The sequence below is a fragment of the Hemicordylus capensis genome, chromosome 1 (genome assembly GCF_027244095.1).
Source record: "Hemicordylus capensis ecotype Gifberg chromosome 1, rHemCap1.1.pri, whole genome shotgun sequence".
NCBI lineage: Eukaryota > Metazoa > Chordata > Lepidosauria > Squamata > Cordylidae > Hemicordylus > Hemicordylus capensis.
Window position 1 is genome coordinate 311379250 of NC_069657.1, and position 26835 is coordinate 311406084.

At 43.5% G+C, this 26835-nt stretch overlaps 1 long non-coding RNA gene across 2 annotated transcripts in view; it reads left to right on the forward strand.

Moving 5' to 3' along the window:
• Nucleotides 1–582: 582 nt before the first annotated feature.
• The window catches only part of LOC128339536 (uncharacterized), a 60803-nt gene continuing 34550 nt past the window's right edge, over nucleotides 583–26835 (forward strand). The window contains exons 1-3 of one of the 2 annotated variants that reach the window (XR_008313077.1): nucleotides 583–809; nucleotides 8340–8398; nucleotides 18184–20042. This is a non-coding gene — a long non-coding RNA (uncharacterized LOC128339536). Of the gene's footprint in view, nucleotides 810–8339; nucleotides 8399–18183; nucleotides 20043–26835 lie in introns of those variants that run through there. The other variant, XR_008313080.1, reaches the window with a different exon arrangement.

Genomic DNA, 26835 nt, shown 5'->3' on the forward strand with positions numbered 1-26835 from the left:
CATGCCCATTATGCGCATGTAATTAACATAATTTCCATATAACTTTTATTCAGTTGACAATTGTGTTATCATAGGTGATGGAAACATTGCACCTGTGAGTCAGCTCTTCAGACATTTTCATAAACTGACAGAAATAATTAGAATTGAAACTGTGAATTTGGGTTCCATCCTCTTTTTTTTTTTTAACTGTATTTGTCATCATATCTTTATACAAACAGATGTGTTCTCACCAATATGTCTGTATAAAAGGAGAGAATTGTACAAGGGGAAAATGACTGAAGAAATCAACATCATACCAGCAGATGAAACAAACAAAGCCACAGCAGTTTTCTCACAAAAACAGATGATGGGTGTGAAAAGAAAATTAGCATAGTTGTGGGAACTGATTTGACTAACTCAGAGGTATATAATATACATTTACCCTAATAGAACTGAAGGCTAAATGTATATATTAAAAACATATTATTTTGAATTTATATATATACATACTAGTTCTGATCCAATTAATTTGCATTGTGTTGCCAGGGTATAGGGTTCTATGCATTGAATCGAGCTGGTATATCGGATTGCTTTGATGCGCTGGAGAGAGGGGCTTACCTGAATTCAAGAAGCAGGCTTCCTACTATCTTCTGATTGGAACCCGGCAGCTGCAGTGGTGGCACTTTAAAATACTGCCTTCTTGAGTGTTCTGCTCCAAGTGAGAATGGTAGTACCGTTGGAGCAGTACTAATTCCAGTACTAATCCTTCATCAGTTTAGGAGCCTAGCCAAGTGCCCAAGCTCACCACACTCTGATCCCAGCCATAGTGGGTAAGAAATTTATTTCTACTAGCTGAACTCGCACAGAGCATCTGTGCGGCAGTTTACTTACTTTTGGGAGTTTTGTTGTTATCCCATGCTCCCTCACTCTCTCTCCATCTCTCCTTTTTTGTGCATGGGCAGAGTGGCTGCTGTTGGCCCTCACAGTCCCCCCCCCCTTTTATTTTGTAGGGGGGCGGATTCTGGCAGCTGGCCTTTTCAGTGGCCTTTTTTGAGGCGGGGAGGAGAGTCTGGCTGCTGTTGGCCCTTGTAGTCTCAAGGTTTTTATCATTTTTATTTTGGTGGGCAAACTGGCTGCTGTTAGCCCTTGCAGCCCCTCCCCCAACTTTTTTAGGGGAAGGGGTGTCTGTTAGAGAGTCTCCATCTCTCCTTTTTGTGTGTGTGGGCAGAGTGGCTGCTGTTGGCCCTCACAGTCCCCCCTCCCTTTTTTGTAGGGGAGGGGATTCCGGCAGCTGTTGGACCTCACCGTTTGTTATTTTTTTGGAGGGGGGAGTCTTATAGCTATTGGCCCTCAGAGTCCCTAAGGATTTCCCCCCAGTTTTTGGTGTGAGGTCTTGCGTTCCAAGCTTTGCCCCCCCCCTCACTGTTTCTCCCCCCCGCCTGTTCTCCTTCCCCCTTTTTTATACCCTGTTCTGCTTTGTGCACTCTGAAAGCACATCCATCTGTCCATCAGTCTCCATCTCTCCTGCGTCAGGAACAGTGGGCAACCAACTGCAAAATAACTGTCACCTCCTGCCTCACGTCTTGCCGCCCTCGCCTGCCCAACCGCCACCTGTGTCTTGTGGCCCTTCCTGAAGCAGCCAATTGCCGCTCTCATTTGTCTCGTGCCATGCCGCCCTCATTTGTAAGCCATGACTCTCACTCCCCACTGCATAACTCCTTACCGCTTGCCCACTCTGCTTGCTTTACTCTCCGCCAAACTTGCCCAAGCAGCCCACCCGCAGCCGCCAGCTTTTTTTGATTGTTTGCCGCTGCTGTTCATTTTCTGGCTCCTCGCCGCTGCTGTCCATCTGCAGCTGCCTTGCCCCTGCGCCTTCCCCAAGTGACCCACCACCAGCCGCCCACTTCCCAAAGTGCCTAGCCGCCTTGGCGCCTAACCCAAGCGCACCACCGCCTGCCACCCACTTCCCCCAGCAGCCCACTGACAGTCTCGCGCTTCCCCCTACGGCCCACTGACAGCCATGCGCTTCCCCCACCTTGTGGGTGGTGGCTGCCGACTGTTGGCCAGCCAATCCGGAGAGCCTGCTCCACCCAGTCAATCCACTGGGTTGCCGGGACGCATCACCACACAGGCACGTCTACAAGAATTAATCTATTTCTATTTGTCACTTGCTTTTTCTTATTTAAATACTGCCTTTCCCCATGGCAAATTGCCCCACAGTGTCCCTTTCCGTGTGTCATTACTAGGGGGAAATGGCCACTTCTATAGTTAAAGGGAACAGCCATTTCCCCCCTAATAATGCACCAGGGAAAGGAAGCAACACTGTGATGTTTCTTCTCTCCCTTGCCAGGGACATGGTAGGGCAATTGCCAGAGGAGAGAGATGTCATTTTAAACATTGTCATTTCAACTCCCTGGAAAGGAGATGATTTCCAGTTAGAAGGAAGCTTGATTCTTCATTTTAGGTAAACCACTCACCCTCCACTAATGCAGTTCAATTTGATATTGTATTGTATCAAGTTTTATCTTTTTATCAGACATTTTTTTTATCAGATTGTATCCAATAAACAAGTTATTCTAGTTTGAACTAATCTGCCTACTTTCCCTGTGTGTCACTCACTACAACTGTACCAAATTTGGTTCAATTTGGATACACAGTCCACAACCTAGTGCACTTGCACCTCAAATGTTCATGCATCCACCTTCTTGGATTAGGGTGGATGACATCACCACAAACTACACCCTTGGGGTATTCCTATGTGTCCCTACAGCTGTAGCAAATTTGGTTCAAATTTGGTTCACGATGCCTTTGCTGTGTTTCTATGTGTTCCTACAACTGTACATGATTTGCTTCATATTGGTCCAGGCGTTGCAAAGCTGATAAAGGGGGACACACATACAGACACATGGAATGCCGGATGATCTCATAAGCCTACTGGAAAGTAGGCTAAAATGGCCCAATATAGCTTCTGTCACATCATTTTGGAGTATTGGCCCAATGCAGTGCACAGTAATAAAAACATTCTAAGACATTCAACCAAAATCAGACATTATACATTTCAAACTAGTTTCAACTCTGATACAAAAAAATAAATCAAACATGAGAGCTGGAGTTCCAAATCTTGCTTTCATGGAGTATAACTACCATAGTGCTTAAATGCAGCACACATGCCAGCACTAGCTGTTACTACATACAACACATGACCAATTTTTCAAGTGTGTTACCCAGTAAGGTCATTCAGTTGCAATTAAAGTACTCATTTGCCTTACCTTCAGGATCCTGGTTCCTGCTCTCTCCCAGGGCCCTGCACACATTGCTGCTCCTATGTTGGCTGGGAGCAGCCTTCATTCATAAACAGCAAATTCTATAATATTTCTTTAAAGGGTGGAGTCTTAGCATATCACAATGAATTGAATTATGGAAATCATATGTAGAAGAAATTATACTAGTTAAAATTTTGCCATAGCATTACTCCAGGGAAATTCTGGAGATAATCCACCTACAAAAATAACATAAATGTGTGAACCAAATTTGGCAGAAGTAGCTTTCATTTGCTTGTATATTTCTGTTGTTCATGGAGTTATTTTGAAAACTCATACTGAGAGAAAGACAGAAATCAAGAAATCAACATGGAATCAAGCAAGCATACTTAAGAAGATTCTAGAAAAAAGGGACCATCATCACTTGGCTTTAACACAGCACCATTTCTCTGGCCTGTTAATTACATCTTAATCACAAGTTAGCCCACTTGCACCTCAAATGTTCACACATCCACTACCATGAATTGGCATGGATGACATTATTACAAACAGCACCATTGAGGTGTCCCTATGTGTCCCTACAACTGTACTCAGTTTGGTTCATATTGGTCCAGGCATTGAGAAGTTGATAGTGGGGTAAACAAAGACTCACCAAATGCTGGGTGATCTCATTAGCTTACTTTTCTTAAGCATTACTTTTCTTAAGGAAAGTAGGCTAAAAATTGGAATGCCATGTATCTGACAGGCCACAATATATAATGGCTGGATTACTTTTGGTTTATTGGATTACCAATTGTGCAAGCCTGCTATAGAGTCAGTTCTCCATTTCTGGTGCTCATAAATTTGGTGTTTACCTTTAATTTATAGTAACTCGGTTATTTTTTTAAGTTCCTCTTTTCCTTTTCTCAGAGTTGTACACCCCAGTACTGTTGATACATGCAGTCTTTGGAATGTTCTTGTATCTCTAGTTTGGATCTCTTCAACTAGCATTGCTAACTAACACTGACATTACAAAATCAGATTGGTGGTTTTGTAATGAACAGTATAGACACAGAACTTGAATCGATATTTTGCAGACCACTCAAGATGGCGGAGGCGTAAACATTTGAGGCGCAAGTGGGCAAACTTGTGGATTGCCTAACCGATTTGGACCAAATTTCGTGCAGTTGTAGTAAGTGACACATAGGGACACCTCAACGGCATAGTTTGTAATGATGTCATCTACCCTATTTCAGTGTGGCAGACATGAGAATGTTTAAGGCTGAAGTGGGCTAACTTGTGAAAATGGTAATATCAACTAAGATTACAGTGAATGGAAAGTAGGCAGATTAGTTCTTACAAGAACAACTTGTTTCCTCTTCCCCTCCTGAAGAGTTATTCAAATCAGTTATTTATTTGGTTATAGTCCCCTCCTGTCTTTTTCCCCCCTTTCCTTTTTTTAAAACCATGAGCACTGGCTCAACCAAGCACCCTGGTCACAATAGTATGAACCAAAAGTTCACAGTTAATTCTGCATTTGTATGCAAGCACCATAAAAATGAAGTATCATAGCTTTTGATATGGTCAATTTACTCTCAGTCTCATTCCCATATATGAAAAAAATATGTGATAGCCCTCCATGCAAGGTTTTTGTAGGGCTGGAACCTGTAAGGTTTGAAAGCATTTTGTGTCCAAAGAGAAAGAACAGATAGTAACACTGTAGTGGAGTGCAAAAACACTTGTTGGGTTTTGAATATACAAATTATTCCACACAAAGAGCTCTTTACACTTTCAAATCAAAATGCCAAGTAACTTTATCACAGAAGCATTACTATTTGAAAACGTGTTCAGCAGCAAGCTGTCAAAATTCATTTCATACCATTGATAACATGACAAAATGTGGTCAAATGGGCACAAATTAGTGGAATCCTTAACAGCTGACTAGTTCATATCAATAATGTCATATTGACAGTCATTAACTAACATCAGTTTTACAAGTTGAGAATGTTGCTGCCTCTGGCCACAGACTAAAACATTCCAGCTTTTCTGAATCTGACAGTGAAGTGATTAGAATAAACTCTGATGTGCTGAAATGCTTCCATGAATCGTGGTTCACATTCACTATATTTTCAGATTTTAAATAATATCCACTGGCTGTAATTACTGTGGTTATCTGGTAGTTTTAGCACATATTTCAACATAGTTTGCATGCTTATGTTTTAGGCCTATAGCACTAAACCACAAGCAACCATAGAAATTCCCTCCCTCAAGAACATGATTTGCAATATGATAAACTCAATTATAGTTTGGGTTTTTAAACAACAAAAACACATTGGGCTTAAAACAAGATTTAAGATGAATTTCACTTTAGTCATAGTTTTAAAAGAACAAAAATTGAAATTTAATGTGTCTTTCATTTATATTTTATAGAACTGATACACTTCTACACTTTTCTATCATATTCTTTTCTATCATATTCAAAAATATTTTGAAAATATTTGAAATAAATAATATTTAGATCAAAGTTGAGAAATAAACAATCATTTCCTAAACATTGTGCTTATCAGTAATTTATGACCAACATGTGTATGAAGTGGTTCTTTAAGAAGCACCTGATGAATGGTGCAATATAAAGAGGTAATATAAAAAGGTACATAAAATGGATGACATTTCCAATTGCTTACACAGGAGACAGTTTAAACTTATCTCTTTCATTTTAACACCATTCTTCATCATATTTTCCAGCCTGATAGTCATTCTTACCCACTAACTACATACCAAATTTCAGGTGTTTATATTGTGGTGCCTTTTTGTGGTGAACACTGACAGTCCAGGCTCTGATCTCACCCACCCCCATTGAGCATTTTATTTATTTACTCATTATATTTATCACACACACAGTATATAATCCAAGATTACAATATAAAATAAAGCAAAACAATTAAAAGACCTTCACAGAATAAACAAAAACAATTCACAAAATAAAACAATTAAAACAATTTCACAGAATTAAAAAACACCATTTAAAATTGGTTTAACTTAAAAGCCTGAGAAAACAGGTGTGTCTTAAGGGTCTTTTTAAAAGCAATCAGAGATGGTGAAGCTGTTATTTTGACAGGGAGTACACTCCAAAGCCATGGGGGAGCCACAGAAAAAGCCTTTCCTTGAGTTGCCACCAGAAGGGCTGGTAGCAACCATAACCAGACCTCCCCAGGTAATCTTAACAGGTAGCAGGGTCCATGAGAAAGAGGATGCTCTCTTAAGTACACTGGACCTAAGCCAGGTAATAGCCTGGACCTTTATAGGTAATAACCAGCACTTTGTATTTTGCTCGGAATCATATCAGCAGTCAATGCAATTATTTAAAAATCAGTGTTATATAGTCCCTTCAGGTTGTCCTAGAGACTAATCTGGCTGCCACATCCTGTACCAGTGTAGTTTCCAGACTATGTACAAAGGCAGCCACATGTAGAGTACATTACAGTAGACAAGTCTGTAGGTTAACAGCACATGTACTACTGTTTTAAGGTCATTTACCTTAAGAAATGGGCATAGCTGATGTATCAGCTGAAGCTGATAAAAAGCATTCCTGGTGACTTCCTCAACCTGAGAAACTAGAGAGAGTTTTGGACCTAGGAGCAATCCCAAGCTGCATACCTGATCTTTCACGGGGAGTGTAATCCCATCCAGAACAGTCATATCTAAACCATATCTTGGGTTCTGACCTCCCACAATCTCCATCTTAATTGGGTTCAACTTCAGTTTCTTATCCCTCATCCAGCTCATTACAACCTCCTGGAAGGCATTTATGGAAGTTATGCCATTTCCTGATGGAAATGGAGAAATAGATCTGGGTGCCATTAACAAACACTCTGCACCACACCTCCTGATGATCTCTCCCAGTGGTTTCATGTAGATGCTAAAGAGCATTGGAGACAGTATGGATACTTGTGGAACTCCATACTTTAGTTATCACTTTCTCCAAGTGACACCATCTGGAATCTACCCGAGAGATAAGAATCTCTCAGGCGACCCAGAAGGATACCATGCTCAATGTTACTGAAAGCTGCTGAAAGATCCAAAAGGATCCACAGAGTCACACTCCCTCCCTCTATCTATTAGGGATGTGCACAGAACTGGTTCAGAGGCCATTTATGGGCTTCCGAACTGGTTTGAAGAACCACCAGTTCCGCCGTTTTGAAGGCGGTGGGGGTCTCTCTTTAAGAGAGCGAGGGAGGGTGCATTTACACCTTCTGCTGCTCCCCCCCTGCTGACGTCCTTGTTTTTCAAAGCTGATCAGGGTGCAACGCACCTCTCTGCTGCCCTGTTGCCTTCATCTTCCGGATATGACCGGAAGTCTCTGACATGGAGGGGAAGCAGCGGAAGGGGTAAGTGCACCTTCCCCACTCTTAAAGAGAAACCCCCGCCACCTTTGAGCCTCCCTGTTGCGGATCCGTGCATATCCCTACTATCAATATCTAACTGGAGTTCATCCATCTGGCCAACCAAGGCAGTCTCAACCCCATAATCTGTCTGAAAGCCAGTTTGAAATGGGTCTAGATATCCCATATTGCCTCCATATTGCCACACAGCAAACAAGCAGGTTTGAGGAGGCTCTGCCTAAGTCACCATTATCTGGGCCACAGGGCTCTGAGTGGGTGAAGCAGGTAAATCCCCAAAAGTCACTCCTGGGTCTCAAAGCCCTGAGAGGCTGTCTCATTGAAATCTCCCTTCACTTGACTCATGCTTTGGATATTCACCAATCAGGGGGTCTATACAAACCCCTCTATACTGCACTAACCATCCTCTCTTGATCAAGGGGCTACCGTGCCTGAAAGCTCCACCTGCTACATTTAACAAAACACCATCCATTTTACTGGGCAAAGTAGGTAAGTAAACTTCCTTTCACTGACCAGTCTGGATAAAAAGGGGGGAAATTCTACTCAGCCTCTTTCAGTGGCCAGCTAATCCTTTGCTGAAACTTGGATGGGTGGCAAGGTGCTGAGTCACTGCAAAACTGGATCTTAAAAGGGTGAGTCCTGCAGAAAGAGACACTGTCCTCTGTCTTCCAATTGTCCAGCAATGATGTGACCGGATACAATGTCCTGCCTCTGTTCTTAGGTTGGACCCAATGTCGCCCTCTGACAGTGGAAGCCGGGAGAAGGAGGGGAAATATAAGGGTGAGTCTCAAGGAAGTGTCTTGTGTAGAATGTACCATTGAGGGGCCTGAATTGAAACCTTCCTGATGTTACTCTGTGAGTGTGATTTGATTAGAGTGCAGTATGGAATGAGTGAGTTAAAGATGGCAGCAGTGGCTGTATCTCTATTAGCTGTGTTTTACTGAATCTTGTTTCATAAAAGAGAAAGCTGTTTATGATCCTTGCCTCTGCTGAGTGCTGATCAGAGAGTAGGATCTTTAGGGGCATGCAAACTTGAAAGCACTCCACCCCAGGACCCACTAGGAAAGAGTGCATACTACAGGGGGAACATATATAGAACAAAATGGAAGCTTGGAGAGGCCTGGCAGGAATAATCCATTTGTTCCACAACACACTGAATTTACTGAAAGGAAGAGTAATTGGCTTGTTCCTTGAAAACAGTCTACCAGTGATATAAGTGTTAGGTGCACAAGAAACTGCTCTGAATATGCTGTCTTTTTAGTTCAAAGACATTTGAAGCTATAGCATAGAGTGTCATTGAATTCAGCATAACTGCATGCATTACTAGGCTTTTCTCAATCATCCTTATGATCGTGAATTGTGATTTGAACTACATTGTCCTAAAGTCGAATTTTAAACATAAATTCAGTGACGTATTTCTCGTAGGCTTCTGTGGGAGATCAAAATCTAGCATGTGTTATGTAGGCTATGATGCTTAACTTTGAGGCCTTTCCAATTCCAAAATAATTTTAAGATCACTCATATACAAGCAAGGTGCCTAATCTAATTCCTTTAAAACAAAGCCTCAACATAAAACTTCTAAAAATACTATACAAAACTTCTAAAAATACAGAAACCAGTAACATAGCTTCATCTTCCAGGGAAATGCAGACATGTTTAGGCTGTACGAAAAGCACGAAAATACCACAAATATCGGATAATTAAACAGTAATTTCTATTCAGGAATTTGTTGCTGCTACCCATTGTTTAGGTCTGGAACATTTCATCTCTAATACATATTTCTGTTCTCCCACAGTATGATAGAAGAAGAGGCCCATTTGGCTTGGGTTGGGTGGTGGGGGGAGAGAGAGGGAACACAGCTTCTTCCATCATGTACCTGAGCTACATATTGACAAGATGAAGTTATTAGAATGTGTTCTTCTTAATTCCCCTTCATTACACAGCAGAGGATGCCAGTTTTTGGATTTATGAGGGACACTTCTAAATATCAACTTTGCAAACTGACAAACTGGCAGATGTGCATTATCAATACTGAAATGTGACTCAGGAAAATTGTGTGTGTGTATGTCTGAGTGAGAGAAGGAACAACATTCTTAAGGTTCTCTGACAAAGTCTATGAACTTGGTTGAACCTGCTTAATAATTCCTATTTGCTGAGAGGGTGTCTGTTTAGCTATTATAGCTAGATGTCATCAGCATTTTAGAAAGCAAATATTGCACTGGTGGTACCATTAGATTACCCTATTTACACCACCACCTCCATTATTTTCTTTACTAAAAATTCAGCCTGCTGATGTTACCTAAGGAAGTCTCTCCCTTCCCTGGGTTTGGTGATGGCCTATTTAATTGCATTCTGCTCCTTGCAAATAAAGCAGGTGACTTATATGCACAAACTAAGAACTGTGATGGGGCTAAGGTGAAAAAGCAGCCATTAAGAGGCTGCTTGCATTGGTCCTCATTTTGTTAAAAACAGTCCCTAATTTATAGAGTAGACATAAACATTTTGTCTCAAAGCAAGTTTTAGAGATTCCTTAAGAAAAACACAAAGAGTTTTGCTGAGATTACTGAAATTTTTCAGGGAAGTATCACAAATATATATAACATCACTTGCATTTCAGCCAAAGTGAATCTCAAAGGTTCACTTTGATTCCTCTTCAGAGACCTTGGAAAAGAATCCTGAATTTTTTAGGAGAGAATATTTCAGAGAATTATTCTAGCCATTCTATTAAAAGCATTGGAGAATATTCTTCACATCAAAGACATTCAGAGGAAACCAATGCAATACCTAGAAGTTGGGATTGTTGTATGTAAATGCTATTGTTGAAATAACAAATACAGTACTGCATTTTAAATTCTATATTTTGTACACTTCTGTGTAGTTCAGACAACTGTGTAATTCAGTGTTTTCAGTTGTGTACCTAACACAGAGTGGTTGGCTTTCATTGCAAAAGTGGCCAAGCCCTTCTTTCAGTCTACATTAGGCAGGACAGCGGTAAGTGCAATATAGATTTATAAGTGCTAGCAGGCACTAATATATTCATATTTCCTTCCTTGGATGAAATATGGAAGTCTGAGGAGAGGAAGTTCAAGCCAAGCACACTTCTGCCCCCACATCTTCTTTGGGGGAAAATCTGAAATCCACCAGACCATTTGAATAAAAAAGAAATTTGCTGGTGGGTTTGTGTACAAATTCTAAATTCACGGTGTCTAAAGGCAAAATAAAGAAAATATCCAGAGGTACTAAAGAAGACTGGCTTTATTCAAGAAAATGATACAATTTACTTTCAAATCTATAGTTCTTTTGTAAGGGGACTGTAATACAAAAGCACACACACAGAGACACAGACACACACACACAGATTGAGGTGGAGTAATTATTTCCATTACCATTTTGTACAATGCACTCATTATTATGTATATATGCCAGAGAAACTAGAGAGGGAAACTCTTTATCTCAGTGCCTTCCTAGGAGTTGTAGGCCTGAAAAGGAAAGAAGAACAGGAAGGGAAGCACAGCAAGAAACACTAGTCCCACACCCTCAGACAGAGAGACATAAAAGAAGAAGCCAACAGAAGGGAGAGGACAGCTTGTTGGAGAGCTCCTGAGAAAGGAATGTGACTTGCAGCTGGCCAATTATAATACTGCCACCTTGTGGCTCTTTCTTGCAAGGCATTGAATTATTACTGGGCAGACTACATAAACCAGGGATTCTCAATGTTGGGTCCCCAGATTTTATTGGACTTCAATTCCCATAATCCCCAGCCCCAATGGCCTTTGGTTGGGGATTATGGGAGTTGAAGTCCAATAACATCTTGAGACCCAACCGTTGAGAATCCATGACATAGACATATGTCATGCGGCGCGCCGCAAAGGGTGCATGCGCACTGACAGCTCTTCCTTGTTTAGGGCTTACGAGGACAACGACGGGGGCAGGGCGGCAGGGAGGAACTCTGCCGCCCCCAGAACGTTTTAAACAGTAACAGTGCCAGAGGGGGAAGAGCGGCGGGGGGGGGGGAGTACTACCACCCCCCCTTAAAGTGACACTCCCCCACTCCTCCGAACTGCCAGACTGCCAGAATTCCGGACCGGTTTGGAGGCATTTTTAATGCCCCCCGGATCGAACCATGCACACTCCTAATGAAGATGCCTTGGACTATTTGAAGCTTAAAGCAGCCATTTTGGATAAGCACCAAATATATGAGGCTACCTTAACTAGAGCTACCTTAACAAGAGCTACTTTAACATTAGTTATTCTCTTTATATTAATTAATATTAATCTCTAGTCTTTTTCCAATGTAATCCCGCCAGATATGTAAACAATTGGCATTACTGTGTACACATTTCCAACAACCAACGGACCAGAATAACAGCACCTGGTCTGACAAAGTAGAGTGGTAGAGAATGTGCCCCCTCAACAACAGGGTATTGCTCACTGAGTATTGCTGAGTATCACCCACATAAAGTAATCTGGATTAAGCCTTTCTTCAACCCATTTTTAAAAAGAATTCTAGCTCTGATTTGCTAAATTGAAATATACTTCTTTGTCTGTGCAAAATAGTGGTATCTTTCTTGTGAGTTTAATCTTGCCATAAAGAGATAGAAGCAGCAGTTACCTGTTTGTGCTTTAATTGAAATACAATCTTTTTGAAGATTTACTAAAGTAAGTCAACAGTAGTAAGTCAGTGTCTGATAGGGATGTGCATAAAACCTGTTCACCTGGTTCAGTTTGAATTTGAACTGGGTTCGAACCGGGAGGGTAGTGGTGGTTTGGTTTTGGTTTTGCTCGAACCACCCCCCGGTTCAGTTCAAATTTGAACCAGTTTTGAATCAGTTCAAACCTCAAAAAGTAGGTAGGGTGGTAGGCACCCTTGGGTGCCAACTACCACCCAAACCTCAAAGCAATTGGACATTCCTATGGTTTTCTATGAATTTTTAAAATATTTTCCATTGTTGCCCATAACTCCCTCTGTGGAGTACTTAGGGGCAAAAAGCTGGGGTGGGTGGTAGGCACCCATGGGTGTCCCCCACCCACAAATTCCCAATGCAATTGGTTTCCCCTAGTATTAATGGTGAATTTTTGAAAAAAAAATTCCATAGGATTTAATGAGGATTTGGGGCAGCCCCGAACCCCACCTCTGTGGGGTGGCAGCACCCCAAAGTGGGTCTGGGACCATGACAAAAATAGCCTCAGTCCCTCCAAGAAATCCCCAGATTGATAGGAGTGATGGATTTATTTATTTTTTTTAGGATTTTCCAAGGTATTAAATATAACTCATAGGGATTGCTTGAAAGTGTGTCACTGGGTGAAAGGTTAAGCCATCAATCCTTATGAGATATATTTATTTATTTGTTTGTTTGTTCGATTTTTAGACCGCCCTTACAAAATAGCTCAGAGCGGTTCACAAACATCATAAAACAGTTAAAATCAATCAATGACTGGGCATAAAAATTTTTAAAATACAATATAGCAGCTAAAAAAATAAAAATTCAAAACCTTATAAAAACCCGATGCATTAAAGACCCTTTAAGACAATTTAAGAGCACTGGAAGGCCAGGCCGAACAGGTAGATCTTTAGGGCTCTCCTAAATTCCAGTAAAGAATTCAAATTACGGATGTCTGCAGGGAGCGCATTCCACAGTCCAGGAGTGGCTACAGCGAAGGCCCGCCTCTGGGTTGCCACCAGACGAGCCGGTGGCAACTGGAGCCGGACCTCCACAGATGATCTTAGCATGCGGTGGGGATCAGACCAAAGAAGGCGCTCTCTAAGGTAACCTGGACCTAAGCTGTCCAGGGCTTTAAAGGTAATAACCAGCACTTTGTATTTTGCTCGGAAACATATCAGCAGCCAGTGCAGCTGTTTCAAAACAGGAATAATATGGTCTTAGAAAATGTCTTAGAAAATCCTAAAAAAACAACCCATCACTCCTATCAATCTGGGGGTTTCTTGGAGGGACTGAGGCCATTTTTGCCATGGCCCCAGACCCACTTTGGGGTGCTGCCACTCCACAGAGGTGGGGTTCAGGGCTGCCCCAAATCCTCATTATATCCTATGGGGATTTTTTTTTCAAAAATTCGCCAAAAAATACTAGAGGCACCCATCAATTGCCACCTCAGCTTTTTTGCCCCTATCTGGGCACCCTAACACCACCCAGGTCAGTCCTTACCTACCCAAGCAACTAAGATGACACAGACCACCAGCTAGTGTTGACAATGACAATGATATAAAAAGCCACTGCTGCCTGCCAGCACAGCACACACAGAGAGAAGAAGCAGACTTGCTCTGCTACTCCTGCAGGATGGATGATGCCAAAAAAACCCACCGCCCCAGTGCCTGCCCACTGAGGCCACCACAGACAGAAGCTGACCTGCTATGCTCTGCTGCTCTCCTCCACCGTGACTGCACAGTTGCACACGCAACAGCTGAAAAGGCCAGGAAGGGGTCTAGGCAGGCCAGGGGACCTAACTAGATGGCGCACGGCAGTAGTAGCCAACCTGTGTGAAAAGGCAACTACAAGGGCAGTAGGCAATTCTAATACACAGGGATCCTCAACGTTGGGCCCCCAGATGTTCTTGGACTCAACTCCCATAATCCCCAGCCATTGGGCCACTGGGTCTGGGGATTATGGGAGTTTAAGTCCAAGAGCATCTGGGGACCCAACGTTGAGGATCCCTGCTAATACAGATAGAAAGTTAAAATTTACTTGGTAAGAACCACCAGTGTGTCTACATAGTGCAGCTGAGAGCTGTGTGTGATGACAGAGCAGAGCATTGAGCACTGAGCATTGCAACACTCACCTGCTGGTTCAGTAGTTCTCTCTATTTCTCTAGTCTTGTCCAGTGTCACTGTCTTCTTCATCTCTTCGTGTGTGCAGTGCATGCCTTTTGCTTTGCTTGGGGAAAGAAATGGGTCTTTCTGGTCCACCACATCTTTGCTCTAGGACACAGAGGCCCAAGGCAGGTGGTGGCACCAGTGTGAGTGCATGCGTGTTTGTTTGGCCAGGTGTTGTGTGTGCTTGTGTGTGCTGCTAGCAAGGAGAGGGGAAGGAAGGGGGAGGGGAGGGGAGGGGAGGGGAGGGAGATGTTCCAGAGAGATTGAAGGGGGAGGAGGGTCTGGCTCAGAGTAGGTCGTATGCCACATATATGCACACACATGATGTTTGTGCTTCGGTGGGAGACCAGTTCTCATCAGCTTGCCAGACCAGGGGCAAGTGGGTGTGGAAGGGAGGATGGAAGGGTGATGAAGAAGAGGATGGAGGGAGGGATGAGGCAGAGGGATGAGGGGGAGGGATGGAGGGGAGGGGAGAGAAAAAAACATGCAGACACAGACAGACAGACACCACACAGCAAGCATCCATCCACACACACAGACAGTACTAACAGCAACATCCATCCACACATACACAACAGAAACAGCCTACACACACACACACACACACACACACACACACACACACACACACACACACACACACCTTTCTCTCCAGACAAGAAAAAGCACCAGAGACAGACACAGACCCAATTCTCTCCCCGCAAAGAACCCAGACAATCAATCAATCAATCAATATGATGTGTTGACAAGTAAGTTCTATAATTATAATTTGTCAGTCAACATCAACAGTAACCATAATCAACAACATGATAATTTATTCAGCAAGCATTAAAAAGATATTAAACATATTTTTTAATGAAAACCAACCCCACATATGATTCTTTTGATAACATATTTTTTAAAATCAATTGATTAACAGAAAATTTTTGGAAATTATTATTTACATATTTACATATTTACAGAACGTGTACCTGCCGCCGCCAGTGCTATTCTGGTGGTATTATTGTGGGGCTGTGCTACTTTTAGGTGTGTGTGCTGTGCCCATGCCAGGCCCCCGAATGCTGACAGGTGGAGATAAGGGCTTGTTGTGGTCAGCATCAGGTTTCTTACGTGGGTGTGTATAAACGTTTGGCCAGTCGCAGCACCAGTAGTAGGCATGCTCCAAGGCACACCCGCTGAAACCACAGGGCAGATTTCGTGGTGGGAGCAAGTGCCTGCTGTATTGGTGCTGCCTGGAATGCCACGTTGCTGGACTGGGAAGAAGAAGGGGAAGGGCAAGCTGATGTCACCACACTGCTGCTGGATGCAGGTCGCTCGGGGGGAGATGCACCCACACCACTGCCACCCTCCTGGTCTTTCCTGGTCCTAGCGACCTCCTCCTCCTTAACTTTCTGGACCAGGAGGTCTGTCCACCCGGGCAAGTCTCCGGCACTCATGACATTGCCCTTGATGGTCGGGTCACAGAGACAAGTGAGGACATACTCCTCCCTGCTACCCAACTCACCAACGAGCCGCTTGGCCACCCCAGACTTCAGCATTCCAGCCAGAGCACGACCCTCTGGTGTGGTCAGAGAAGTCTGGAGCTTGCCCATCAGCTTCTCCAGACCCAGAGCTGTGGGCAGCACCTGGCTCAAGGGAGTGGTGTCACCACACAAGCCCTTCATGGCAATCTGGAAGGGCTCGAGTGCCGACACTGCCTCGGACATCTGCTTCCACTCTGCATTCGAGAGGTCGCAGACAGCCAAGGACTCATCCCTCGCCAGGGCGCCAAGGGCTCTCTCCTGCTCCAGCAGGTGCTGGAAAAGGAGGAAGGTGGAGTTCCACTGTGTCTCTACATCCGTTGGGATGAGATGACGAGGAAGCCTGAGGTCATCCTACTTCTCGCGAAGCAGGCGAGTGGGAGATGAAAAATTCCCCCCCTTTACCTTATATTAAAAAGGCAAATATATCAAAAGGCATATATATATCATATATATATGCCTTTGGCATATATATATGGTGGCAAAAGCCTTTTTGCCTATGGGCGGCATAAAGCTTAATCCGCCCCTGCCTCTGTGTCATTCCAAAATACATCCCTGAGGGTTGCATGGCCCTTGGGGAAATATTTTTGACATATAGTGGATCCTTGCTCTGAATGTCAGCCATGATATGAGGGCTGTTTCATTCATTGCAGATAAACAAATTGAAATCAAGGTTGTCTGCCAAATGCATACAAATGTATACAGCGGGACTGGCATCAGAGGATGGCATCACTGGTCAGCTGCTGAGGATCCAACACTTTCAAAAGGGCTACTTCTGAAACTACATCAGTGTCTATAGCCTTTGTGTGGGTGTGATGAAGAGCCAGCATGGTATAGTGGTTAGAGTGTTGGACTAGGAGTGGGGAGACCTGAATTCAAATCCCCATTCAGCTGGGTGACTCTGGGCCAGTCACGTATATCTCAGCCTAACCTACCTCACAGGGTTTCTGTGAGGATAGACATAACCATGGGCTCCTTGGAGGAAGAGAAGGATATAAACTTCTTTTTTTTAATGGAGCTATGCAGGTAGGAAAATGGCCATCGAAAGATGGTTTGTAATGTGTTCTATGGAAGCTGACGTCAGCCCTGCTTAACAGGGAGCCAATCCTGGTTTCCTAACCAGTGTATTTCTGTATAATACACTTGTATTCAACCAGCTTATGTCTCTTTACATTATAATACCTTGGATATATCCCTAAAAATGCATCATGTGAAGAGGCCCTGGCAGCACCAATGTGGGATGGCCTATATTATTTCAAAGATTCTGGTATCCTTTGCTTTTGACACAAGCCCACTGTGGTTGAAATGGAATGGAGACACAATAAACATGCAGTACAAAAGCTGTTGAGCTACTATAATAGTACATTTAATAACATTAAAATGGCCTTGCTGGATCAGGCCACAAGACTATCTTGCTGGATCAGACCCAACAGAGTTCTGGTTTCAATAGCAGCCATCCAGATGCCTCTGAAAGCTTTGTTTGATATGTAGAATAAAAAGCAGAAGCTTTTTAAAGCAGCTCTGCTGCTTTTCATTAAAGGATAAGAAATGCATGCAGATTTTTTTTCCAGTTTCTTCAAGTTGAATGTTAGTGCTTTTAGCTTACACCCAAACACTATTCTGACAAATACATTGGCCTAAAATCCAGTATCGAATCTTACTGAACCCTAACATAGTAGCTTGGACTTTGACCATCTCTGTTGAAAGTGTTTTTGGTCAGGTAATGGTGGGTCTCTGGTGGAAATTGCTTGTGACAATTAGTTCACTCTGTATTTTTTTAAAAAAAGTCTTTCAATTAAGATAAGGGAGGAAACCTACCAATCCTGTTGTCCCCAATGGTTTGTTCTCTCTTATATGCTTACTAAGTGTGAAGAACAATAGTTCAAGTAAATCAGCACTTCCTGACCTCAACTGCATTCACTTAGAATGCAGTCTGTGTCATGGAAATGTTCTCCTCTTTGAAAATGAGAGAGAAAGGTCACCAAGTTTGAATTTGCATTTGAATCTGGACTAATCTGAATGTGCAGGAAGTTCTATGATTTTCTGTTTGAATTAAATCCCTGAATAGGGAGTAAAACTAGAAAAACTTTGAACACACTGTCTAACTTGAATTTCTTGGGATGCATTCAGATATCATCTAAGGCAGTTTAAGTCACTTACACATCACCTGCTGTTTCATTGTTTCAGATTATAACTGACTGGTGTTGTTTTTATAGGGTTGCCTCACCTCATGATTGGCCAGTGAATGATCTTAGTCTGTTCTAGTAGCACAGCTTTAAACCTTCATAAATCCATGGAATCATCACACTCAAGAACAACAGTACAGCTTCTACTATTAGCTTCCTACATTTGTTGTTCTCTCTTGTAAATTCCAGTTCTGAGCAGTGTACAGTTGCTAGAGGATGACTGTGTTACAAGTGAAATTCAGCACACTCCTGATGTCCCAGCAGACCCCAGTTCATATTATCACTTCAATGTATGAGTGCATATAATTCCACCACCTGTACAAACTACATGCCTATCTGTTAATACCATGCTTTATGTTCTTTCAAGTTTCCTTATGCAGCAGTGCACCACTATGAGGTGAGGTGAGGCGAGGCAACAGCCTCAGGCAGCGAGGGGGGTAGAAGGCCTGGAGAGTGGGGACAGCACGGGTCAATGAGGTGAGAAGAAAGCACCAGAATTGTGGTGGGGCAGCGGAGGCACGTGAGGCGATTCCCACAGTGTGGGAGGGGGAAGGGTGCCCACACTCATCACTCCATGGTTTGCTGCCTGAGGCCATTGCCTCACCTGGCTCATGAGGGAGCCACCCCAGTCCAGACCGGATCAACAGGTGTCAGACATAAACAAATAAAAGAGTGCCTTTCTGTGAGGGGCATTTCTGACTATAATAGCTGCCAGTCTTTATTTCACTAACATAAGCAGCCTGACATGTGTATGGAGTCATTATCTGAGAATGTTTTCTGAAAAGTGCAGGGATGAGCAAATTGATTCGAATCTGAATCAATTTGACTCAAATCTTGGTGATTTGAGTGATTCGAATTCGAATCAAATCACCCCTTAAAAGGGTGATTTGATTTGAATTTGAATCTTCAAAATTCAATTTGAATTTAATCCAAGAGGCATTTGGCACCTTGTGTCATGCACTGGAGAGGAGTGGGGGGCAGGTGACTTAGAAGAAAGTGGGGAGGTACCTGAGGAGGAGCTGGCCAGTAATGTGAATGGGGAGGTAATTGAGACAGGCCAGGGCAAGTGTTTGGCACAGCAGGGGCCAGCAGGGCCAGGTGATCTTTGGAGAGAAGGGTCAGGATCTGAGCCAAAGATTGAATGGCCACTATCTCCTTGAGAACGCAGATAGGAAAAACGTAAGCAGCAGGTGAGGAATTATGGAGGAGTAGTTGGCTGTTGAGAAGACAGGAACTGGATTGAATCTATGGCAGCTGGCAGGGGTGGAGTGTTGATTAATTGCATGTGGCTGCTGACTATAAATCAGGCAGCCTGTGCCTTGAACAAACTGCTGGAGACAACACGTCAAATCTGCTTGGAGCTTTTGTCGGAGAGATTGTGACTTTGGCATTTGGGCTTCTCACGCCTCACTTCTGTATTCTTGGTGAGACTGTTAAACCTGATTATTTAGCAGTAAAACTGAAACTTGAGCTACTGGCTATTGTGTCATATATTTCTGGCCAGCGTCTTCTATCGAGTGAGCTCATGACCCTTTTAAAAACCATTCAGGCCTCCTGATTGTTTAAGAAAGCTGCCAAAACAGGGTCAAATCGATTCAAATTTGATTCACATTTGAATTGAATTTCCAGACAAGATTCTAACTTGATTCAAATTTGAAATGAATTTTCAGAATTCAATTTGAATTTGAAACAAATTGAAAAATTTGTTCCGTGAACATCTCTAGAAAAGGGTCCTTGAGAGGAACACTTAAATTAGGAGATGATTTCAGATTCTATGAGAGGATGCCCTGAAATTAAGGGTGAATTTCAGTTTCTCCTTGGGGGAACTCTGAAATCCCAGAAATTTGGAGATGATTTCCACTTTGGAAAATTTTCTCCACATCCCTTGTATCAAAAGCTATCTGAAAATGAATCCTGCCACATGTTGCTCATATAATAAAAAGTATTAGTAATTCAAAGAGTCTGTTAAGTTCCATAAACTTTCTTTAGAGCAGTGTTTTTACTTTTATGCTGAGATTATGTTGTGTCCAAGGCAAATTCTAGCCTTATGGGAAACTGTCACGCACTCCCTCATTACTACTTAAGTGTTTTCCATTTAAATTGTTCTTCAGCTTTGAAAATTCTGTTATTCTAACTGAAGTGTGGGAAGAGCTATGCAATATTTCTTGCTGTTTTAAGGAAGTGTTCAGTGTCTAGTGTCTCATCTCATTGTGTATTAAAAACATGTAGCCAACTAATAACAGGCAGTAAAAACTTGCTAACTGTTTGCATGCTAAATTTCCTTGTATATTCCTTGACTTTATTTTTAATTGTAGTGACATTTAGACCAGTTTGCTCTTTTAAATATAGGGCAGGGTAATAAATAAAACCAGAGCAGCAGCACTTTACTACCATATTTTTCACAGTGGCCTAAATCCAACACTAAGGAGTTCTAAACTTCTTTCTCCACCAGGGAAGAAATATATAGAGGCTGTTTTCACGTGTAGCCAAAACCAGGCTAGGGAAGCCCAGCCCAGTTTTGCTTGCACGTGAGAACCACCAGGAGCCATGCAGCTCCCATCGGTGGCATGGAGGCAAACCCGCAAAGGAGCCCTGGCTGTTAGCCCACCTTAAGGGCGCAAACGCACCATTCACCCAGGCTAACTGATTGTGTGTGGCTGCCACACAGCTCTGTGCTGCACCCACACACCAGCTGCTTCTCAGCTGGCTTTGCAACACTCCCCACAGTGCCCCTAAACCTCCCTGTTGCTGACAGAAGCTGGCAATCATCTGGATGGGTGATCCGCCTGTCCAGCAACAAGGAGAGGGTCCTTTGCAGGGGTTGGGTAGGCTTTTCAAGGCTTCCTCCCCTCGCCCCTTCAAGCCCTTCTCACAAATCATGAGAAAAGGCTCATAAAGTGACTTTGGGGGTATGGTATACATCAGGTGGTCTTTATTCCCTGATTAACTTTATTTCACATGTTTTCATCTTTCCCTTAATTTTTAATTCCACTGGGCCCATGCCTACAGCCCAAGGTACTGTGCTGCCTGAGGGGAGGTGCCAAATGCTGCCTGGACCCACGTCCCTAATGGGGGCTCACCCTATTTCAAAACGGACCATTGCAAGCTTTGGAGATTTTGCAGGGGGCCTGAAGGAGGTCTGAAGGTTGCCAGCAGCCTCCCCTTCTCCCCTTATGCTTTTCTGCAAGAAAAGGCACTCCTTGAAAAGCCTGCAAGGGTCAGATTGGTTCTGAACAGCTGCCTGATGGTGGCAATGGGGGGGAATCTTGCTGCTCTTTTGACACACCAATACTCAGCTGCCTAAGGTGACCACCTTACCTTGCCTCCTGAAGGAACCATCCCTGGTTTTAAAAATACTGTCTGTGAGATGAAGTGAAAGTTCTTCTTCTCCTTCTCCTTCTTTGCACTGTTTGAGCTGTGTTGGCTTGTTCACCCATTGCTAGTCATCCTTTGGTGCTGCTAGTAATTAGTTCACAGGATTTCCTGGGGAAAGAAATTAAATCAGTTTGTAGTGTCTGTAATGAGATTTCTCAGTGTCCTCATTCAAACTAGAATTCCCAGGATTCTTTGAGGCTATGATGGGTAAACATCATGACAGTTAAACCAATATAAGACTGCAGTGTAGACATGCTGTATAATGGATGTGATATGAACTGCCTTCAACTGAATTTGTTATGAAAGGCTGTTGTCCAGTGAGGCCGTCTGTCCTTACATCTGAGATCGGAGTGGTGAGAGGGCCCACAGTGAGAGGGCCCACGGTGACCGGGATGGGTGGCAGTCAGGGAGAGATGGAGGAAAGACTGCCAATGGGCAGGGGCTCAGCTCCAGTGGAGGAGTAGCAGAGCCCTAATAAGGCCGAAGGGGGGGGGCATGCAAGGATAACATCAGCAGCATGCCTCCCGAAGGGAGGGGTCTAAGCAGGAGGACAGAGGAGAACATAAGAACAGCCCTGCTGGATCAGGCCCAAGGCCCATCTAGTCCAGCATCCTGTTTCACACAGTGGACACCAGATGCCACTGGAAGCCACAGGCAGGAGTTGAGGGCGTGCCCTCTCTCCTGCCAAAATCCCCCTGCAACTGGTACTCAGAGGCTGGAGGTGGTCCACAGCCCTCCGACTGGTAGCCATTGATAGACCTCTCCTCCATGAAGTCATCCAAACCCCCATTAAAGCCATCCAGGCTGTTGGCTGTCACCACATCCTGTGGCAGAGAGTTCCACAAGTGGTTCACGTGTTGTGTGAAAAAGTACTTCCGTTTGTTGTTCCTAGACCTCCTGGCAATCAATTTCATGGAGTGACCCCTGTCTCTAGTGTTGTGTGAGAGGGAAAAGAATTTCTCTCTCTCCACTTTCTCCACGCCATGCATGATTTTATAGACCTCCATCATGTCTCCCCGCAGTCGTCTTTTTTCTAAGCTAAAAAGCCCCAGGTGTTGCAGTCTTGCCTCATAAGAAAGGTGCTCTAGGCCCCTGATCATCTTGGTTGCCCTCTTCTGTACCTTTTCCAGATCTACAATGTCCTTTTTAAGATGTGGTCACCAGAATTGTACGCAGTATTCCGAGTGTGGTTGCACCATAGTTTTGTATAAGGGCATTATAATATTAGCCGTTTTATTATCAATCCCCTTCCTAATGATCCCTAGCATGGAATTGGCCTTTTTCACAGCTGACGCACATTGAGTCGACACTTTCAACGAGCTGTCCACCACGATCCCAAGATCCCTCTCCTGCTCAGTCACCGACAGCTCAGATCCCATCAGCATATAAGTTGGGTTTTTTGGTCCCAATGTGCATCACCTTACACTTGCTAACATTGAACCACATTTGACACTTTGTCACCCACTCCCCCAGTCTGGAGAGATCCTTTTGGAACTCCTTGCAATCTGTTTTGGATTTCACTACCAGAAAGAGTTTGGTATCATCTGCAAATTTGGCCACATCGCTGCTTACCCCTGCTTCTAGATAATTTACGAATAAATTAAAAAGCACCGGACCCAGTACAGATCCCTGGGGGACCCCACTTTCTACTTCCCTCCATTGAGAAAACTCTCCAATTATACCTACTCTCTGTTTCCTGTCTTTCAACCAATTAGCAATCCACACATGTACTGTCCCCTTATCCCATGACTGCTAAGTTTCCTCAGGAGTCTTTGATGAGGAACTTTGTCGAAAGTTTTTTGGAAGTCCAGGTATACTACGTCAACTGGATCACTTTGATCCACACACTTGTTGACACTCTCAAAGAAGTCCAAAAGGTTGGTGAGGCAAGATTTACCTTTGCGGAAGCCATGCTGGTTCACTCCCAGCAGGGCCTGTTCTTCTAGGTGCTTTACAATTTTATCTTTGAGGATGCTTTCCATCAATTTGCCTGGAACGGACTTTAGGCTAATCGGCCTGTAATTTCCCGGATTGCCCCTGGATCCCTTCTTGAAAATCGGTGTTACATTTGCTACTCTCCAGTCCTCTGGTGCAGAGCCTGATTTCAGGGATAAGTTATATATTTTAGCAAGGAGGTCGGCAATTTCACATTTGAGTTCTTTGAGGATTCTTGGATGGATGCTATCAGGCCCTGGTTATTTGTTAGCTTTCAGTTTTCCCAGACAGTTTAGAACATCATCTCTTGGCACTTCTATCTGACTCAGCACTCTAGTCTCCATCCCTAAAAAGCCTGGTTCAGGAACAGGTATATACTCAGTATCCTCTGCCGTGAAGACAGATGCAAAGAACTCATTCAGCTTCTCTGCTACCTCCATACCCTCCTTTCTCTCCCTCATTTTCTAATGGTCCAACCGCCTCCTTGTCTGGTTTCCTGCATCTGATGTATTTAATTAAGTTTTTGTTATTCCCCTTGATGCTTTTGGCTAAATGTTCCTCAAACTCTTTTTTTTTTTTTTTTGCCTCCCTTATTGTCACCTTGCATTTCTTTTGCCAGAGTTTGTGTTCCTTTCTATTCTCTTCATTTGGACAGGCCTTCCAATTTTGGAAGGAAGTCTTCTTCCCTTTTATGGCTTCCAGAGGGTGAAAGGCATTGGCAACAGCTGTAAAGTGTAGTCAATTACAGGTAATAAAGAGGGGCGTTGGCCCCATAATTGGGGGCAGGCAATGCATCGCCTGTGAGGAGGCATATAAGGAGCCAGCCGGGGATAAGAGGCTGGCTGGTAGAGAGTGTCAGGGATCCCTGGAGAGGTGGAGAGTGTCACAGACTCCTGGGATGGAGGAGGCACAGACTGATGCTCGACTCCCTCCCTGTCCCTGCTCTAAGGCCGGACCTGATAAGCCTAGCCAGGCTTGGTAAGGGAAACACGGTTGTATAGCCGGACAGCTATATAAAAATTTATCAATACAAAGAAAAATATTGATCTGTCCTTAGGGGCCAGTTGGGCTTCATGTGTGCATGCATGTGTAGGATTGCAGTATGGGCAAACAGGACTGGATATGATTCTCTGATTCCAATTAGTTGCCCAGACCACCTGGGCACTCTGAAAAATTGTGGAATTATTTCCCTCTGTTTACATACCTGCTCTGGCTGCATGTTGATCTATGCTTTCATTGGTACACTTGGGACCAGGAGCCACCACTCTTCTCCACTGCAAGGTGGAAGGGTGCGTATATGTTTTCCAAGTGATCAGCAGATGATACATATGAATTTCCCTTCCCTACCTGATGCATCACTTCTGTTGCAGCTGACAGCCTTTTTGCCCACCATCAGTGGTTACCTCACATGTCCACGTAACACATACTCTTTTCAAGGAAAAAGCAGTAGCTATTGTTACAGGACTTGTGTTTGTCATCCGTACTGTAGATGGCCCTTAATTCATAATACAAACGTTGCTGCCAGATCATTTGGTGGTGACTCGGGACTGGGCTTTCTCTGTGGCAGCCCTGGGGCTTTGGAATATGCTCCCTGTTGAAGTAAGAGCATCTCCTTCTCTGTTTGTTTTCAGGAAGACCCTCAAGACACACCTGTTCTCACAGGTTTTTAACTGGAATTAATTTTAATAATTTGTTTTAATAACTTGTTTTATGAGTTTTTTTATTATTGTGGAATTTTAATGTTTATACTTTTATATTGTTTTAAATTTTGTACATCGCCTAGAGATATACATATCCAGTGATATAAAAATATGATAGATAGATAAATAAATAAATAATACAGTGAGTGCATTCAGACTAGGGATGAGTCTGCATTGGATACCTCAGTTAGCCAATTATAGACCTGTCTCCAATCTTCCATGGTTGGGCTAGGTGATAGAGGGTGGTGGCCTCTCATCTCCAGGCAGTCTGGGAGAAAACAGATTATCTAGGCCCATTTCAAACTGGCTTTTGGGCAGGCTAAGGGGTAGAGACTGCCTTAGTTGGACTGATGAATGATCTCCAATTGGGTTTTGACAGAGTAATCTGTTGACCCTTTTGCATCTCTTGGCGGCTTTCGATACCAACGTATCCTTCTGGATTACCTGAAGGAGTTGGGATTGGATGGCATTGTTTTATAGTGGTTCTGTTCCTATCTCTTTGGCAGATTCCAGATGGCATCACTTGGTGACTGTTGCTCTGCAAAGTGGGAGTTAATGTACAGAGTTCCCCAAGGCTTGATACTGTCTCCAATGCTTTTTAACATCTACCTGAAACCACTGGGATTAATTATCAGGAGATGTGATGATCAGTATTCTTTTGACACCCAAATCTTTGTCCCAATTAACTTCATAAAGTAATGCCATAACTTCCCTAAAAGCCAGCTGGGAGGTGGTAATGGGCTGGATGAGGGATAACAAACTGAAGTTGAATCCAAATCAGATCGAAGTACTGACTGTGGGGTGAGTGTGTCAGAATTCAAGAGACAGTTTCAATCTCCTTATTCTGGAAGGACTTACACTCCCACAGAAAGAACAAGTGCATAGCCTGGAAGTTCTCCTCGATCCCAAACTCTATCTGGTTTCTCAGGTTGAGGCAACAGCCGGGGGCACTTTTTATCAGAGTCAGCTGATATGTCAGTTATGCCCATTTCTGGAGGGAAATGACCTTAAAATAGTTGTACATATGCTGGTATATAACCTCCAGACTTGAGTACTGTAATGCATTCTATGTGGGGCTGCCTTTGTAAATAGTCCAGAAACTACAGTGGCTTCAGAATGCAGCAAACAGATTGGTCTTCATGATAACCTGAACATACCATATAGCACAGGTCTTAAAAGAACTGTCCTGACTGCTAATTAGTTTCTGAGCAAAAAACAGAGTGCTTGTTACTACCTACAAAGCCCTTAACAGTTTGGGTCCAGGGTATTTCAGATTCCTCCTCTGTCATGAACCCTCCTGCCTATTAAGATAATCTGGGGAGGTCCGGTTATGGCTGCCACCATAGTTTGGTGGCTACTCGGGCCTTCTCTGTGGTTGCTCCAGGGCTCTGGAATGCACTCCCTGTTAAAATCAGAGTCTCTCCATCCCTGGCTGTTTTTAAAAAGACCCTTAAGATGCACCTGTTTTCTCGGGCTTTTAATTTATTTTAATAGGTTTTATATCATAATTATTTCAATCATTTTATCCAGTTTTTATATTTGCTGTATTTTAACTTATGCACACTGCTTTGGGTTGCACATACCACGAGGTGGGGTCTCTGCCATCTCTCCCTCCCCCTGCTGGCCTTTCCCCTTCAAAGGTCCATTCTGGTCAATTTTCAGGCCATGCAGG